Source organism: Ailuropoda melanoleuca, chromosome 7 (genome assembly GCF_002007445.2).
Source record: "Ailuropoda melanoleuca isolate Jingjing chromosome 7, ASM200744v2, whole genome shotgun sequence".
NCBI classification, from domain to species: domain Eukaryota; kingdom Metazoa; phylum Chordata; class Mammalia; order Carnivora; family Ursidae; genus Ailuropoda; species Ailuropoda melanoleuca.
The window spans coordinates 52,331,468-52,349,488 of NC_048224.1; the positions used below are offsets into that span (position 1 = coordinate 52,331,468).

Here is an 18,021-nt window from a genome sequence, read left to right on the forward strand (position 1 = left end):
CCTGTGTGGGATGCTCGTCTGTGTCAGCGGGTTGCCAACGAGTCGGGGCATGCCAGGCACTCCCTCCCTTGTCACACACTCTCTTTTCAACAGCCCCGTGCTCTGAGGGCAGGGGTGTTTGTTTCTGGGCACTCCTGAGTTCCTTTCCTGCTGGGTAGTGCCTGAGGCCATGGCTTGTATTTTGGGCCTGCCAGAATGTATTTTCCCATGGAGCCAATGCTTTCTTTGGGATTGATTCCCCAGGCAAATCCTTGTGTACTTACCACAGCATGTATCCAGAGCATGGTGGGAAAGGAGAATAGTGACTGAAGAAGTTTAAGTTGACTTTGATACAGTTAGGACAGGCTTTGCGCCCTGGTAGGCTAATGGTGATATCAAATATTGATCTATGGGAAAAGTATTTGACATTTCAAAGGACAGGTTGAAATCAGATCTTAGAACGCTAAAGTTGGTCTGACCTTGCTGAGCTTTAAAAACAAGTCTTACCGTATTGGAACATCAATGTCAATGGAGTTATTCCTCCTACTTTTACAGCGGCTTCTTTTTGGAAAGAGACGTGCTGGGATGGTATATCCTATTGGATTGGGATTATGAAACCCATCATGTATTCCTGGTAAGTTGGTGTATGGACCTTAGTGAAATGTGCCTTCTTGAGCGTACGGCCGTGATGGACAGGGGCCGGAAGGCGCACACCAGGACCGGTGGTCGGGTGGGGTTGCAGCCAGAGAAACGTCTGCGGGGCCAAGGAGCTGCAGGGCGGCGTTCGGGGCATCAGGCAGCTTTGGCCATGTGTGCCCAGGGTGTTTTAGGGGCTCCTTTGCTAGATTAAACTCTGAGGTTTTCTCTGTTCGTTCTTATATTGAGGGCTTTCCCTTTCTTCCTCTGCCTCCTCTTTGTGCAGAACCTTGTGTTGCTGCCCTGTCGTGCTGTCACCCCTTTGCTTCCAGTGGTCAGAAGACAGACGTTCTGTGTCTGACTCCCCAAGCTGGGGTGACCTCCTTTCTCTCAGCATCAGTCAGGTCTCCATCTCTCCCCACAGACCCCTGTCCTCTCTTTCCAGCTCAGCTACCCACCACTTCCAGCTGTCCTTGCCTCAGACCCTCCCTTCATCAGAAGGGCCAGCTCTTGTGTGAGGTGCTTGGCTGTGGGAGGAAGGATGAAGGCCAGATAAGATGTGGTCATTGTCTTCAAGAGACTTCACTCTACAGGTCAACCCCCTGCCACCCTTTTCCCCTACCAGCCCCCATTCTTGCTCCCTGAGAGTCTGCCCATCCTAACCTGGCACCTCTTCTGGGAAGGTTTTTCTGCATTCCCCGGCTGCTGAAGCTCATTTCATTTCATTTCATTTCATTTCATTTCATTTCATTTCATTTCATTTCATTATTTTTATTTTTTTTATTAAAAGATTTTATTTATTTGAGAGAGAGAGTGAGAAAGAGAGAGTGAGAGAGAGAACATGTGCGCAAGCCAGGGAAGAGGCAGAGGGAGGGAGAAGCAGACTCCCTGCTGAGCAGGGAGACCGATGTGGGGCTCGACCTGGACTCTGAGATCATGACCTGAGCCGAAGGCAGACGCTTAACCAACTGAGCCACCCAGGCGCCCTGTTTTCCATCCTTTTAAACCCTTGTGACACATGTTTTTATTTCCTCACGGCCCTGGCTGCATTCTGCATTGCATCGTGCTTTTGTGATGCACCCGTACCTCCTATCTTACCTCCTTGACTGGACTTAATGCTCTTTTAAGGCAGGGGTTGTGTCTTGCTCTTTATTGTGTCTCACGCAGTACCTTGCTCAGTACCTTACACACAGTAGGTGCTCAATAGATGTTACTAGGCTGAAACCAGCATGGACTCTTTTATGGCTCTCAGCATCCATCCCCTTTGTGGCCATGGGCCTCAGGTCTTGAGACAACATAAAAGAATAAAAGGGGGGGTGGCAGAGAGTGTTTGCCTAAGAGAATCCTGAGAGATTCTGTTCAGGTAGGAGCAGTCACAAAAATGTTAAAAGCTAAAATATTACAGTATTTTTCAGATTCTTCTGGTGGCCTTATCCTTCTGTCAACCCATTATCACAAAAGAAGCAGAAGGTGAAGTTTCTGTTGCTTTCCTCCTGGGGACTCACTTTTGCTTGCTGTTACACGATTAACTACATATAGTGCTTAGAAGCACTTTCCCTGAAGCTTACCTGCTTGGTGGGATTGGTTCCCCTAAGGAGGATGCTGGAGACAACTGCTGGTTTAGAAGTAGGAGCATATGACAAAACAGACTCAGAAGTGATTTCCCTGAAGTCACACAGCAAGTTGGTGGCAGAGCTGAGATTGGACTCAAGGTCAGTCTTGTTCTAGAAATGGAGCTCTTCTCCACTGTCTGTGCTTTTGGGTCCTATCAGAACTGGATTCCAGGATGAGGTGCCTGGCCGGCTCAGTCGGAAGAGCGTGCGACTCTTGATCTAGGAGTCATGAGCTTGAGCCTCATGCTGAGTGTAGAGATTACTTAAAAATAAATTTAAAAAATAAAAAAAATTAAAAGAAAAAGGACAAAAACAAAAAAAAAGAACTGGATTTCAGGAGAAGGGCTGTGGCTGCCCACTTGCGGTTCATGGGGGGGTCTGGGCAGGATTGCTCCCAGCCTCTGCAGGCGGGAGAGGACTCCTCTCTCCCGTCATCGCCAGAGTGGAGACCCAAGGGCAGAGGCTCTCCTTCCTACTTTTCAGCAGGAAGATCCCAGTTCACCAGCGTCTTTCACTTGAGCTCTCTTGCACAAGGGGTCTCAGGTTGTCCCAGCCCCAGGCTTGCTACTGCTGCATGAACAGGGTACACTGTGTCCTCCAACAGGCAAAGAGAAATGACAACACGGTTTCAGGGACTCAGTCGTAGAAAAGAGTGAAGCCAAGCTTCACACTTGGAGCAGTAGCTTCTTTGAGGCAGGATGAATGGAGAGGACACTCAAGAACTTGAATTCACAAGGAAGGAACTTGCAGCGGGATGAGATGGAAGTGTACCAGACACTTTCTGGAACTAAAAAAACATGGTTTTTGAATTCAAAGATCAATAGAAGAGTTGAAATTAGTGGTTTGGAAGGACAAAGAGAAGAAATGCCTCACAACCCAGAGCAATAATATAAAGAGATGGAAATAATGAATGAACGTGTGAGACACGGAGAGGACTTATCCAGGAGACCCGGCGTGGGGGTAATAGAAGTTCTAGAAGGAGAGAAAGGAACAGATGGAGGAATAATAGAAAAGCAGTAGAGGGACATTTCAGTGAACTGTAGAAAGACATGATTCTTCAGATTCAGTGGATTCCTCCAGCTCACAATGAAGCCAACGCTTAGCCTGTTTTCTAGTAAAATTCCTAAACTCCAAGAAAAAAGAGAAAAATCTTAAAACTTTGTAAGAAGAAAGAGGAGGTTTTGAAAGGAAAGAGAATTAGACTGTCATTGGGCTTCCCACGTTCAACCCTGGAGGCGGGAAGGCAGTGGACTGGTGTCTGCAGACTGTTCACGGGAGGGGGGCCGCGGCCTTCTGTATACCTGGTCGTAGATGCCACTCACGGGTTAGTGCAGCAGAAGGGGGTTTCAGACACTAGACGGCGTAAAACATACAGTATCTATTCAGTGTAGCTGAGAAAGTGCCCGGTCAAGCTGTCCAGTGGAAGGACAGTGAAAGCAGGGCAGGGATGATGAGACGGGCAGGAGCGCAGGAAGCAGTATACCTGTCAGTACATATGCTTTAATTTCAGGGGCTAGTGCTGCTGCGAGGTGGTTTTTGTTGTGTTGAGTTCTTAATTTTTAAGCTACAGGAGAACTGTGTGGGAAAACATAATAGGCTGAAAATAAAAATTCTAAACCACCTTTGCAAAACCTAAGGCTTTCGGAGAAGGGCCGAGAGTGGGGAAGTAAGCGGTCCACTTTGAGGACACTTAAATAAACAGAACAAATGAAACATAGAGGCATAGTTGTTTACTTGTGTTCTGGAAGGAAAAATGTTCAGTTTTGACTTTTGGGGATCAGAAGGCATATTAGGACAAGATTTGGTTGCATATAGTGGATAGCCCCTGCATAACAATGGCTTAATAAGGGTTTATATGTTTTCATCTCATGAAAAAGTAGAGAGCTGGGCAGTGTAGGGCTGGTAATGGTGGAATCAAAGTCATCCCAGACCCAGGTTCCTTATATGTCTTGCTGCTCTTCTATCCATAGCTGATTGCTTTCTGATTCAAGATGGTTGCTGAGCTCCAGTCATCACATCTGCATTCCACAAGCCAGAAGGAGACAGGGAGTGGGGGGAAAGGGTATGCCCTCTCCCTTCCAGACACTTCTCAAAAGTCGCACACAGCACTAACATTTACACCTCATTGAGCAGAGCTTAGCCACACTGAGCTGCAAGGAAGCATAGGGTGTGCTTAGCTAAAAACAGGCGTTCTTGTTGCTAAAGNGTTCTTGTGGTAAAGAAGAAAGGGAGAAGGAAAGAAGTTGAGCTCTCTGCCTCAGAAGATAATCACTAGCAGAATGTGAATTAGAATGAGTTTTTTTACCTTTTTTTTTTTTAAGATTNGAAGAAAGGGAGAAGGAAAGAAGTTGAGCTCTCTGCCTCAGAAGATAATCACTAGCAGAATGTGAATTAGAACGAGTTTTTTTTACCTTTTTTTTTTTTTAGATTTTTTTTCCTTTTTTTAAAATTTAATTTAATTTTATTATATTATGTTAATCACCATACAGTACATCCCCAGATTCCGATGTAAAGTTTGATGCTTCATTAGTTGCGTATAACACCCAGTGCACCATGCAATACGTGCCCTCCTTACTACCCATCACCAGTCTATCCCATTCCCCCTTTTTTTTACCTTTTTAATTGGCAAAAAGTTAGAAAGATTGATAAAACCAGCCGTAGCCAGTAAATGGGGAAGTGGGTCCTCTCTTACATTGCTGGTAGGTGTATGAGTTGTTCTAAATTTTGGGGAACATAATCTGCAAATATCTAATATTAAAATACCCCTAATCTGGAAACCCGTCAGTATACTTCTAGGAGTCTGTCCTGTAGAAATAAAGCACCAGTGCAAAAGCAATGCAAAAAAAACCGGCAAAAGCTGTTTCCTGCACCGCTGTTCATAGTGGCAAAAAGGTGGGAGGAATGGGAGCAGCTGTCAGCGATGCAGAAGGCAGTGATTATAAAGGAGCCGGCTTTCTCCTTTCTGACCTGGGAGAAGGCCGCAACCCGTGGTAGGTTCAAAGATAAATTGTATGATGACGTCTCCAGCAGGGGGTGCAAACTGGTGGCCCGTGGTGGCAGAGANGGTTCAAAGATAAATTGTATGATGACGTCTCCAGCAGGGGGTGCAAACTGGTGGCCCGTGGTGGCAGAGAATTCTGTGTTCTGGGCACAGTGTTAAGTGCTTCACACAGCGAACTGACTCTCTTCTCACAATGAAGTCACAAGGTAGGTACCATTGGATCACCTATTTTCGGAGGAGGAACTTGAAGCACAGAGCCTAAATAACTTTCTTGTGGTCACCCAGCCAGTAGACGCTGGGCCCAGGACGTGACTAGGGCTCCAAAATCTGAACTTTTATCAACTCTGCTCCCCAGCCCAAGGAGCACTGTCTAATCTCCCTCTTGGTTGCTTTGCTGGCCAATTCAGTGCTTTACAAATGTTCAAAATGGAAAGCTCTAAGTCGTGTAGTTAGCAACAGGCCCCGTGTGTCCTTACTCTTTTATTCCTACAGCTTCACCAGTGACATGATCTGCCTGGGCCCCACAGCATTTGAGGGTATGACCTTGGTTTCTGGTATGAGTCCCACTTGGTTACGTGTATTTTTGTTGCTTGGCGGAAAGACTTGGAGGAATACACCTTGCAGCTTGCGATCACCTTTGGTGGCTGGAATGGGGAGAGCGATAGGGGGAGGGTGGGTTGATGGCTTTTATTTGTACATCCTATTGGGTTTGGCTTATAGCAACACGGATCTGTTGCTTTTGTAGTTTAAACAGGAAGTCCAATAAAGTATAATTAAAAAAAAATTAAATATCAAGAAACAACTCAGATAAGTAACTGTACCTTCCTTTTCGTCTTTTCTTTTGAGGCTGTCTTTATAAATGTCACTGTTTAAGCAAGGAGACTTGAGTTTTCCTTTCTGTAAGCTGAAGGTTCAGGCCATCAGTTGTAACATCTGGCACCTTCTGACTTTTGAGCATCTCGTTCTGGAGCCTAAACATAAATAGACAACAGCACAAAGGTGCTCGGAAAGGGTTTGTGAGCCATGGAAGCCATGGACCGGCTCCTGTTGCAGCTTGCATGACCCTCTTACTGGATGTCTTGGAGAGGCAGCTGAGTGTTGGTCCAGGGAGGAAGACGAACACATGATTCAGGACAACCGTGATGAGTGCCATGGGAGAGAAGTCTGGGTGCTCTAAAGGCCTGTAGGAGAAAGACATAACGGGGGTCACAGAAGGGTTCCCGGAAGAAGTAACATCTAAAATGAGACTGGGAAGGAGAGCAGGAAGGAGCCAGAAGGAGAGGAGGGAGGAGGATGCTTTCATGGCCCCTGTTTACACCTGGCTGTGAGAGACAGCAGGATAGGCGCGGCCGCTGGTGAGCTCCAGAAACATTTTGGCACCTGTTCTTGTCTGCGCATCTCTCCTTCAGTGGCTCCTTCAGTGGCTGGCTGCCACTTCCAGGGGGCTGGCAGAGACTACGCACTCCCCACACAGAAGGTGCTCCCCTGCGGGCAGGGCCTGTGGTTCTCAATGGGTTTGGTACCTCTCAGCCCCCTCTTTCCTTCCCCTGTGGGGACCACAGCCTTGACCACTTGAGAGCGGGTTGGAATGCAAGGAATCAGAAGGAAGCACATGGAGAGCAAGGACAGTAAGGATAGGACGCGATGTTCAGATGGGGCCATTACTGCTTTTAGCTGAAGCTGCTCCCAGGAGGTGGCTTCCACCTGGGTCCTGCCTGAGCTGAGCCTGAGGCCAGAGTGTTGCTGTCCCCCACTCCACCCCACCTCCGGCATCAGCCCCAAGTATTCGTACTACTTCTCCTTCCTTCCCCCATCCTCCCCAGTGCTGCAGGGGTGCTTGTACCCCAGGAGGGCCTGTCTCCTTGAAGTCCTTTTGTGCAGTCCTTGAACCTTTTTGGGGGCTGGTGGTGCTGTTGGGGTGACTTAAGCGTCACAGTCTAGCTCTCATCTTGCCCCTTTCCACGGTAGGTTGGGGGAGTAGTTAATCCGTTTTTATTGAGAACACAGCCGACTGCTGGGTACTGTGCTGGGAACTGAGGCTCAAATAACTGAGAACTTCCTATGCCGGACACTGTAACAACACTTACCCCACGGAGACTCCTCAGCTCAGGGACTTAGGACCTGCAGAGCCCTGAGACGAGCGCCTGGCACCCCCCAGCACTCCTGAGTGCAAGCTGGTGCTGCTAGTTCTCACAATAGCCACACGAGGTGGGTAAGGGGGAGAACTGAAGCTTAGAGCGGCACTTGCCCGCTGTCACAGAGGTGGTAGGTGGCAGAGCTGCGTTCAGACCCAGGGCAGTGGACTTGCAGGTGTTGTCTCTGGCGGTGAATGAGATAGCTGTGACTCACCTTACAGAGCTCATGGCTGAGCGGGGAGATGCCCAGGGAAAGCAGCGACTCCCTGTCAGGGTGACAGGTGCTGGGCGGGCTAAGTGCAGGGCACTCAGTGGAGGGGCTCTCCATAGACTGAGGACCAGGAGGGTGGAGAAGGGATAAGTGTCCCAGGCGGAGTCCTCAGTGTGATCAGTGTCACCTCCCCATCACCTGGGGGTTATCCCTCAGTCTCCTCTGGGCTTTGGGGAAGAGGCACTGGTTTAGTGGTCTGTGCACATTCTCAGTTAGTGATGATTCGTTGAGGGCAGGTATGTGGCTGCATATCCCAGCCAGACTCTTGGGACCTTGTCCCTTAGGCACTCCCACTGGGGAAGACCCCTCCTCTTCCACAGATCGAGTGACCTGAGGTGGTCACTCTGAATTCCCCAACCTTCTTGGGGATACATGTGCAGATGGCCTGGTTTTATGGCTCTGTGCCACCCACCCCACCTCTCTCCACTTCTGTCCCTCCAGTACGTTTGGCTGTTGCATAGGACGGCTCCATTGAAGTTACACATAAATGAATGAAACATTATAAAACTATGATAGAAAATCCAAGCTAAATAAATCTCACCATGACTCTGTCACCCCAACAAATCAGGGTGCATTTGTGCTGCCCATTTTCCTTCCAGTCCCTGTCCACAGGGCAGGTGGCGTTTTGTACAATTCTGCACCTTGCCTCTTTTCTCCTTGACGTGGTTGGAAATGGCCACCAGGTGGTGCCAAAGCACCAGGCACCGACTCCACCCTCCTCAGTCTGGAATACCTGGCTGTGAGCCATCCCGGAGTGCTTGTCTGGGGAAGTTCCCTTTCAGTTCCCCACCCCCCCCAGTGCTGTGTTGCTCACAGCATTATTTTATCACTAATTTTAAAAGAAACAATACTGACGTGTACAAAAAGTAGAAAGTGAAAGCGCCGTACACTTTTTTTAAAAAGGCTTTTATTTATTTATTTGTCAGAGAGCACACGCAGGGGGAGCAGCAGGCAGAGGGAAGAGCAGGCTTCCCGGTGAGCAGGGAGCCCCATGTAGGACTCGATCCCAGGACCCTGGGATCATGACCTGAGCTGAAGGCAGAACTTGACTTATCGAGCCATCCAGGCGTCCTGAAAGTGCTGTATACCTTTCAGAGGCAGTGGTATTATTAGTGGAGTGTGTCCACATTAGTGCGTAAATGTTTGAAAACATGTCCAGATGTCACTTTCTCAGCACTTCTCAGACCTCCCCATTTAAAATTGTCACCCCTCTTCCCCCTCCGCCTAGCCCCTAGCCCTGCTTTACTTTTTTCCTCTCGTACCACCAGCCGACACTCCATGTATTTCACTGCAGGCTTTCTCTATTGTCTGCCACTAGAATGTACTGGGGGGCTTCCAGCTTTTTCTTCACTGCTCTGTGCCCAGCCCCTGGAATGGTACCTGACACATACTAGACTTTCAGGACATACTTGCCAATCAGTTAGCAGCGGTTGCTGTGTCCTGAACTGGTGGACATCTTTGTCTGTCTGTAGATACTGATCTATCTCGTCATTTTATTTTTTATTTTTTATTTATTTTATTTTATTTTTATTTATTCGAAAGAGATAGAGACAGCCAGCGAGAGAGGGAACACAAGCAGGGGGAGAGGGAGAGGAAGAAGCAGGCTCATAGCAGAGGAGCCTGATGTGGGGCTCGATCCCAGAATGCCGGGATCACGCCCTGAGCCGAAGGCAGACGCTTAACCGCTGTGCCACCCAGGCGCCCCTATTTCGTCATTTTAAACCACGGCTTAGGGCCCCTGAATGGATGTGCCCCAGCTGCCCGTACTGAAACACACTGATGAGGTTTTCCAGTGTTTTCTTCCCTTCTTTGCAGGTGGTGGTGCAGCCAGTGACCTTGCTGGAACATACTCTTGCCTTGTCTATCTGATGAGTTCCTTGCTTTGCTCAGACTCTGGGCAAAGTGCTTCACAAAACAGCATCTCGTGTAGTCCTCACACCCATGAGAAATGTGCTGCTGGTAGTGCCTCTCTTTGCAGGTGACAAGCTGGGGCATAGAGGACAGGCCCCCGGCCGAGGCAGCACGCCTGCCGAGAGTTGAGCTGGGCTCTTGGGGGAATTCTTGACATACTAAGGATCTTGCTTCATCCTCTCTCATGTGATGTTTCAAACACCCTCTCCCTGGTGTTTTCATTGTCTTACATCTTTTTCGTGATGTTTTTTCTTACACAGAGTTTTCACTTTTAATGTAGTTAAATCTGCCAGTGGTTTCCTTTGTTTTTCTGGCTTTTGTATCACCCTAGAGAGGACTTCTTCAGCCCAAAGTTATTTAAAAAGTAATGATTAATGTTTCCTCTGGTATTTTTATGGGGATTTTACATTTGGTTAAATCTGTATCAAAATATTATTCTTATATATGATACTGGGTAAGATTTTTTATTTTTACTTTTATTTTTATTTTTTTTGAAGTTTTTGTTTAAATTCCAGTTAGTTAACATACAGCGTAATATTAGTTTTGGGTGTACAATTTAGTGATTCAACACATACAAAACCCGTTCCTCTTCCAAGTGCCCTCCTTCATGTCCATCAACTAGTTCACGCCTACCCACCTTCCCTCTGGTAACTGTCAAGTGTGTTTTCTCTAGTTAAGAGTCTGTTTCTTGGTTTGCCTCTCTCTCTCTTTCTCTGTGTTCATTTGTTTTTCTTAAGATACTGGGTAAGATTTTAAACAAATCCTTCTACCCTCAAATGAATAGTAGATTGTTTCATCAACATTTATTACATGATCCGTCCTTCCCCACCATTCGCATTGCTATCTTTTTTTTTTTTCTTAAAGATTTTATTTATTTATTTGACAGAGAGAGACAGCCAGCGAGAGAGGGAACACAAGCAGGGGGGAGTGGGAGAGGAAGAAGCAGGCTCCCAGTGGAGGAGCCTGATGCGGGGCTCGATCCCAGAGCACCAGGATCATGCCCTGAGTAAAGGCAGACGCTTAACGACTGAGCCACCCAGGCGCCCCCGCATTGCTATCTTGACCAGATATTAAGTCTCACATGTACTTGACCCTGTGATCTGGACTGTGTTCCGTCCTGCTAATCCGTTCATCTCTCCGTGGCTTCCTGGCAGGACGGGTCACTTCTCATCCTACTGCTTTTTTTTTTCAAAACTTCATAGCTTTTAAAAATTATTCTTCCAGATGAAACTTTAAATCAATTTGTTAAATTCCAAAATGAATCCCCTTAGGATTTAGAGTGACCTTGTATTTTATTTAAAGATCATTTGGGGAGAATTGATGTCTTTACAATATTGTCTCTTTATTCAGAGTAGTGGAACGTCTCTCCTTTGATTTGTCTTATTTTTCATTAGGAAAATATCACAGTTTGCTTCAAATGATTCCTGTACATTTCTTTTCAAGTTTATCTCTGGGTAACGTTTGGTTAGTAGGCTCTCAGGCCGCTGCATTTTCTAGCCGGGTGTTGTTTGGACGGGAGAGACTGTTGATTTTGTGGCCAGATGTCTAACACTCAGAGCTTCTCCTCAGTCCAGTTCCATTTGCCTCAAATCTTCTAGGAATTCTGAATTTCTGGTTTGGTGATGTCATCCTTCCCTGTATTTCAACACTGCAACAGATTTCTTATTCTTCTTGTTTTTTCATCTCAACAAGGTTTGGAGAGGGGAAGGTAGGTGTGTGGACCCAGTTCATTGTCTTGGAACTTAGATCTGTTTATATGGTCTGATGGGAAAATGCCATTTCCTCTGTGCGCTTTGGTACCGCCACCCCACGCCGCCCGCTGCAGTGTTCCCCATGGAATGTGGAATGGCACTTGGAGACGGCCTCGATCCAAGGATGATGTTCTCCACCTGCCTCTCCCACCTCCTGGGGTGCACCCCTGTTCCTCCTGGGCTTTGTGCTGCTGCCCAGGTGGTTTTCCCTGCCCTTCTCTGGCCAGACCTCACCCACCCCATCTTGCTCTCAGACAGCTTCCTTCCCGTTTAGTTGGGAAGTGCCAGGCTGTGCGTGATGAGTCAGGACGCAGTGGTGTTTGTCAGGAAGGTCCAAGAGGTGTGGGTGTCCTGTTCTGGCAACCTGTTCTTCACCTTGATATGGCTAAAGTTCGACCTCATGACAAGGAGGAGCAGCAAAGAATCAGATTACCCCCATGACCAGCTGATGGTATCTGGCACAGGGCTCTCTGCTCGAAGCTGACTGAGGCAAGTGAGGAGCTCCCCGCCCAGGGCGGCCTCCCCCGCCCCCGGAGCTTGACCTGTGCTGGGGTCTTAACCTTCCTCTGGCCAGCAGCATACAGGAACAGGCCAGGCAGGCACATGTAGGGGTGCATGTGCGAGTCCCACGGGTCTCATGGCAGCGGCAGAGAGAAGAGGGGCCTTGGACGGGTGTGTGACATTTGGGTACTTAGGAATGCTCCAAACAGACGTGGCTGTCAGTGACCTGGACTGGTACCAGTCAGACCAGTAATTCCTCTGCCCTTGACAGGGACTAGGAAGGGGAGGGGGACCCCCTGCTCCTCACAGTAAACTGTCTTCCAGCCCCATCCTCTGTCTACCATAGAAAAGGTATGTTTGGCCCACGGGTAACAAGTGTAAAATGCCTGACCCTCAGCCCCCCCGAGCTGCACCTCTCAGGTAATGGTTGGCATAGGAAACAGTGAGCCCAGTGTTAGGCATGCTTTGTGTGTGCGCGTGTGTGTGTGCGCGCGTGTTGTGGGGGGGCAAATTTAAATTTTTAAATATAACTTTTTATTTTGAAATCAGTTGAGACTCACAGAAAAGTTGCACAGTAGTACACAGCATTTTCATGTACGCTTCCTGCAGCTTACATGTGAACAGCGCACACAGGCTTAATCCAGTTATCAGATTAACTTAGTTAAGTTTATACAGGTGCGATGCTATGAGCTGGACTGTCGACTTTTTTCAGATGCCACCGGTTTCCCTCCCGGTGTCCTTTTTCTGTTCCTGTCTCAGTCTAGGATCCCTTCTTGCATCTAGTTGTGGGGCCTTATCGGTGTCCTACGGCCTGGGACAGCTCCCTGTTCTGAGGGTCGCATCAGGTCCTCACTAGGAGACTGACGGTCTGGTTCTTGTGCTTTTGCTTCACCGAGCCCCTGTGTCCTGGCATGGGTGCCCCCTGTGCCAGCCAGGCTCTCCAGTCTCCCCAGGGCCTCCCTGCTCTAGAGAAGGTCTGAGTAGCGGTCACCATCCTCCCCCATCCTGTGGGGGCAGGGGGAGCAGCTACCACGGTCCCACCTTACCATCCTCTCTGAGATGTGCTGTCAGGCATCCCCCCTTTCTCTGGGATTTTTAATATTTTGCCCTCTGCTACTAATTTGCAGCCTGAGAGCATACTCAGGAGTCACCTCCAGTTCCCAGAAAACCCCAGTCTCCATCTCCCGCCTTCCCTGTTCTGCCCGTTTGCGAGCCCGGCTCTCCCTGCGTCAGAGCCCCAGGCTGTCCTCAGCTCCGCCCTGAGTGGTGCTGCCCTCGCTGATGCCCCTGGCTGACTTCTTTCTCCTCTTTCCGCTGCCTGCTTCTGTATGAGCCACTGCCTGGGACATGGAGCGCCTTCTCTTATCATTCAGGGCATTTCTCTGGCTTCCTTCTGGAGAAAGATCTGGGATGCAGCTGGGTATGCTCTACCTACGGGAGAGTTCACCCTTCCTAGTGTATGTCCTGTGAGTGTTTGGTTGATAGTTTAGAAGGATCCCTCTGTTTGTGTCAAGAACCAACCATGAGGTAGGGGTGCGACAGGGAGTGTATGAGGAGGGCGCTGCCCTTGAGCAGAGGCTGGATTGTCTGGACCTGGGGGCTGTGGCGAGGCTGGGCGTGTTCCACAGGGAGGGTTGTTTCTGCTGATGGCTGCCCAGGTGGACACCATGCATCCAGTTCCAGGCAGCACTGCCTGCCCTCCCCAGAGTGTATGCTCCTGGGACCTTAATGAAAATAAAGTAGGTGACTGATGAGGGCTGTGCAGAGTCGGAGAGAGGGAGCGGGCACTGGGTCCCTTGTCTGGATACCATGATCCCAAATATGCAGAAAGCTTTCCAGGGTGCCCCCAGGGCTGTTGAGGGGGTCTGGTATGCCCCAGGTAGACCACCCTCATTTTTGCTCTCTGCTTTATCCCCATTTCCCGATGCTCCCTTTAAGCCCTCACCCACAGGGATCCCTAGGCCTCTTGTTTCCCTCAAGTCGGCCTCCCCCGCTATGGTGAAATCAGGCCTTGCCTACCAGCTGGTGGCTGCATGTAGGGATGTTTCCCCTCCGCCTGTGTTCTGCAGCCTTGTTTCAGAAGGGAGGAGGAGCCTTTGGTTTCAAGAGTAATTGTATGTGCATGCGTGAGGGATGGGGAAGCTCTAGTGGCCTTTTCATAGAGGGTCTTAGAAAGCTATCCAGCCAACCAANAGGAGCCTTTGGTTTCAAGAGTAATTGTATGTGCATGCGTGAGGGATGGGGAAGCTCTAGTGGCCTTTTCATGGGGTCTTAGAAAGCTATCCAGCCAACCAGAGGATTGGTTTTCTTTTGAGAACCTTCCCTGGTTTTATGACAAGTGCATATTCTTCACTCACATTTCTCTTGGTGCCTCAACTTCAATGTGATGTCCTGTGGTCTTAGCTAAGGGAGCCCTGCCGGTGCCTGCCCTGCCCGCACCTGCCCCGCCCCAGGGGACAAGCGTGCTGGTGAGGGGTGCTAGGTGTCATTTACCAGCTGCTCCTAGCCTACAGCATCCTAGGGACCCCTTCGACAATCTGGGAGGTGGGTATCACGATTCTCCCTGTTTAACAGGCGAGGAAGGTGGAGCTTGGTCAGCTCAAGCGGCTTGCCCAGGGCGCAGTGGTAGGTGAGAATTCAGGTCCTGATTTCTCTGCTCTCCTGCCCCAGACGTTGCTCTGGAGCTGTCTTCTTCTTAGCTTCGACCAGGCCTTCACCTGCAGCTGGGAACCGGCGGGGGTTGGAGGGTGTTGAACTCCAGGCTGCTGAAAGGTCTCCCCAAATCCACGTGTGCTCCAAGCTCTGTCAGGCTGAAGAATGGGTGCTGTGAATACACCTTGCTGCGTTTCAAGCGGATTTGGTAATGCTGTGATTATTAGAACACAGATTAATTTAAGCGTGTTGGTGATTTATAACAGCTTTTTGTTACCAAGGGTTTTTTCTTAGTCAACAGATACCAAAAATAGAACTAATTTTTTTTTTTTTTTTAGCGTTGAAAGGATAGACTCTGAAATAAATTTACATATCTATCTGTGCATTTACTTGTATCTCCGTGTGTGGATGTGTGCATAAATGCTGTGTGACCTTTGGGACAGAGACTAGGTGTTGTGGGGAGAGGAGACTTTCCTCTTTTATTTTATACCTTTTTATTCAGTTTTTACAATTTCAGCATGCATCTGTATTACTTTTGTATAAGAAATTCAGGAAGTCCTCCTCCTTGGAAAGGTTAGGTGCCCCTGGGCTGGACTAAGGTTTCTGAGAATGAGGATGGGCCTCGTCCACTTCTGCCTCCCTGGCTTCAGCAGACCCTGCGTGGACTGGGGGGGGCACTCAGTCTGCGCCTGTCACCTGAATTTGTGGATTGCTGCCTGTTGGTGGGGCTTAGCTTAGCTCCATAAATATAGGTGCTTCCCTTCCCCAAGAGGATGCCCTCCTCGTCCTTTTCTCTGGGTTCACTCAGTTTTGTCCCTTTTTAGTGAGATCTGCGGACCTCCATCCCTAAAGCCAGCCCTCTCTCCCACGCTCTGCTGCTTTCTCTCCTCCACAGAGGCACAGCCATGGTGGCGCCTCCCCAGCCCATTCTCCCCCCCTCAGTGAGAAGGTGGGACGTTGGAGGTTGAACATCTGGTGGGTGGTTTGGAAGGGACGGGGTGCGGGGTGGGGGCAGCAGGGAGCCCTGCAGTGAGCGATGGCATTCAAGTCTGACATGTGCTTACGTGGCCGGGCTTCTCTTTGAAAGCCGCCAGACACTGCTGCTTGCCAGGAAAAGAGGTTTGGCCAGTTTGGAGAGGGTCAGGAGGAGGTAGAGATAACAGCCCTGCCAGCCCACACAGGGGGACTTTCTGGAGCTGCTGGCCAGTGGCCCAGCACTAGAGTGATGGTTACNTATGTTCCAGGTCCATGAGATCCCCATCTAAGTGTGTGTGTGTGTCTGTGTGTGTGTGTGTGTGTGTGTGTGGACAGACATACAGACACTGCTCCTGAAGTGATGGAGGGGTTGTTCTGCCCACCACCCTCTTTGTTTCCTTCTTATTCGTCTTGTCACGGCTTCTGTTCAAGACACACGAAGGTGGAGCCAGCTTCCACCACGTCTACGGAGAACAGCCCAGTCCGCACTGAGGAAGCGGGCTCTGCAGCAGGGCCCGAGATCTGTTTCCACGCTTGTCTGAAACATTTGGAAGAGATCACTCTCTTGTAATTGAACATTCCTGGATGTGTGTATTTTCTTTGAAACAACCTCCATACGCTTAGGAAAAAGTGGTTATTCTGCCTTCTCAACAGTGGTCTGCACCAGACTGTCTCGTGTTATTTTCTTGGTTTCCTGAACCTGCGACGTTGAAGGAGGATGCTGAAAGTTTGGAAGGAAACCAACATGGCATATGGGATTTTCCTCCCCTCTCCGGGAGCCCACACACAAGAACAGAGTCTGTCATACAGAAACAAGAGATGAGGGATTGTTCTGTGGTCCTGATACAATTGCCACGTTCTTGCGAAGTTACATCATGAGAATTGCTTGCTCTTCGGCAGTGTTTTGGTTTCCAGGGAGGCATTAGCAGTGCGTGAGTGTGTGTGTGTGTGTGTGTGTGTGTGTGAGGTGAGAGAGCTGGAGGAGGATGGAAAGATGGGGTTTTGGTGTGATTCAGATTCAAATGGCTCCAGCTNTGTGTGTGTGTGTGTGTGTGTGTGTGTGTGTGTGTGAGAGGTGAGAGAGCCGGAGGAGGATGGAAAGATGGGGTTTTGGTGTGATTCAGATTCAAATGGCTCCAGCTGAAAAAGCTGGAGCTCTTGTCTGCCTGCCAGACTGCCCCTGTCCAGCAGGGGCCATGGTCGGTGCAGGCCTGTAAAAGTGCGTCCCCGAGTTACAGATCTCTTTGCACCTCCATTTCCTCACCAGAAAAAAAAAATTTAATGCATGGAGATCCCCAGCCAGAGCCTGGAGTAGAGTGTCTAATAAATTGTCGTGATGACAGTGGTGAGCAGATAATGGTGTGTGAGCTCCTTGAGGCCAAGGACTGGTCTGAATCCTCTGCACAGAGCAGGGCTTGGGAAGTTTCGCCAGGTTTGCTGAGCAGATGAGAGAGTGACCAGGAGATGAGACGCTGTGGCTGTGGCTTCAGTCAGGGCCATCCGTTAAAACAAACTCTCTGGGGGTCCCTGCCTAGCTTGTTGACCACCATGTGTTAGGATGGATGCGGGCTGGGGTCTGGTGAGGAGGGGAGCCTGCTCCCTTGTGTTCCTGGTGCCACCGGCGTGTCATTAGGCCTTTCCCACCCTGGGCTTCCACACTCGCTCAGGGTACCCTCCTTGGCCCTTTCCTTGAGACACTCCCACTTGGTCCTTTGAGAGCCGGCTCAAGGGTTCTTCTCAGTGATGTCCTCTTTGATCCCCAGGGTGAACCTGTGATCTGTTAGAGCATGTGTCCCTTGGGTATCTACTTACTGGCTGTTCTCCCCACTACACTGCAGGACCCTGGAAGGCAGGGTTGTGTCATTTTTGACTCTGGATGCCCAGAACTGGTCTACCAGTGGGCTCAGTGGATGGGCGACAAGTGAATGAATGAACAGCTGAGTGACGTGTGGCTGTTCCCCACTAGTGACAGCCCCAAGCTTAGAAGTCATCCTTGGTTCCCCTCTTTTCTTCTCCCCTCACATGTGGTCCATCACCAGGTCTTGTCCATTTCATTCCAGAACCCCTCCCAGATCCATCCCCCATCCCTGTGGCCAGCAGTCCATGCCTCCGTCCTCTCTTACCCCTGCTGCCTCCAAGACTCCGACTTCATCCCTCTTCATCCAGTTCTATGCCCAGCAGCCAAAGTGACCTCAAAAACAGTTAAGATCGATCCTGTCACTCCTCTGCCCAAAGTCCTCCGGTACAGCAGAGGGTTCCCACTGCACTCCAGACGAAACACACACACTCCCCATGGCATGCAAGGCCCTTCATGCTCTGGCCCCAGCCTGGCTGTCTCCTCCCTTCTGCTCGCGTGGTTTCATCTGCCTCCATCATAGGTCTGCTAAGCTCAGGTGTTTCTTGGGGTCTTTGCACTTGCTGTGCCCTCTGCAAAGAACACACGGTGGTTTTTATGGACTGACTCCTTCCCAAGCTTTCAGTTCAAATTTCACATCCTTGGAGTGTCCTTCTGTGATGACCTGGCAAATACTATCTTCCACCCTATTTTAGTTTTTTGAGATATTTCTCAGTATCTGAAGTTATCTTCTTTGTATCC

At 49.4% G+C, this 18,021-nt stretch overlaps 1 protein-coding gene across 12 annotated transcripts in view; it reads left to right on the plus strand.

Annotated features, from left to right (window-relative positions):
* Window positions 1-519: 519 nt before the first annotated feature.
* Window positions 520-18,021, plus strand: part of RALGPS1 (Ral GEF with PH domain and SH3 binding motif 1) — a 255,617-nt gene continuing 238,115 nt past the window's right edge. For 11 of the 12 annotated variants that reach the window (XM_034664533.1, XM_011221139.3, XM_034664535.1 and 8 more), the window contains exon 1: window positions 535-613. The gene's annotated coding sequence lies outside the window, so the exon portion shown is untranslated. Of the gene's footprint in view, window positions 614-18,021 lie in introns of all 12 variants that reach the window. The other variant, XM_034664532.1, reaches the window with a different exon arrangement.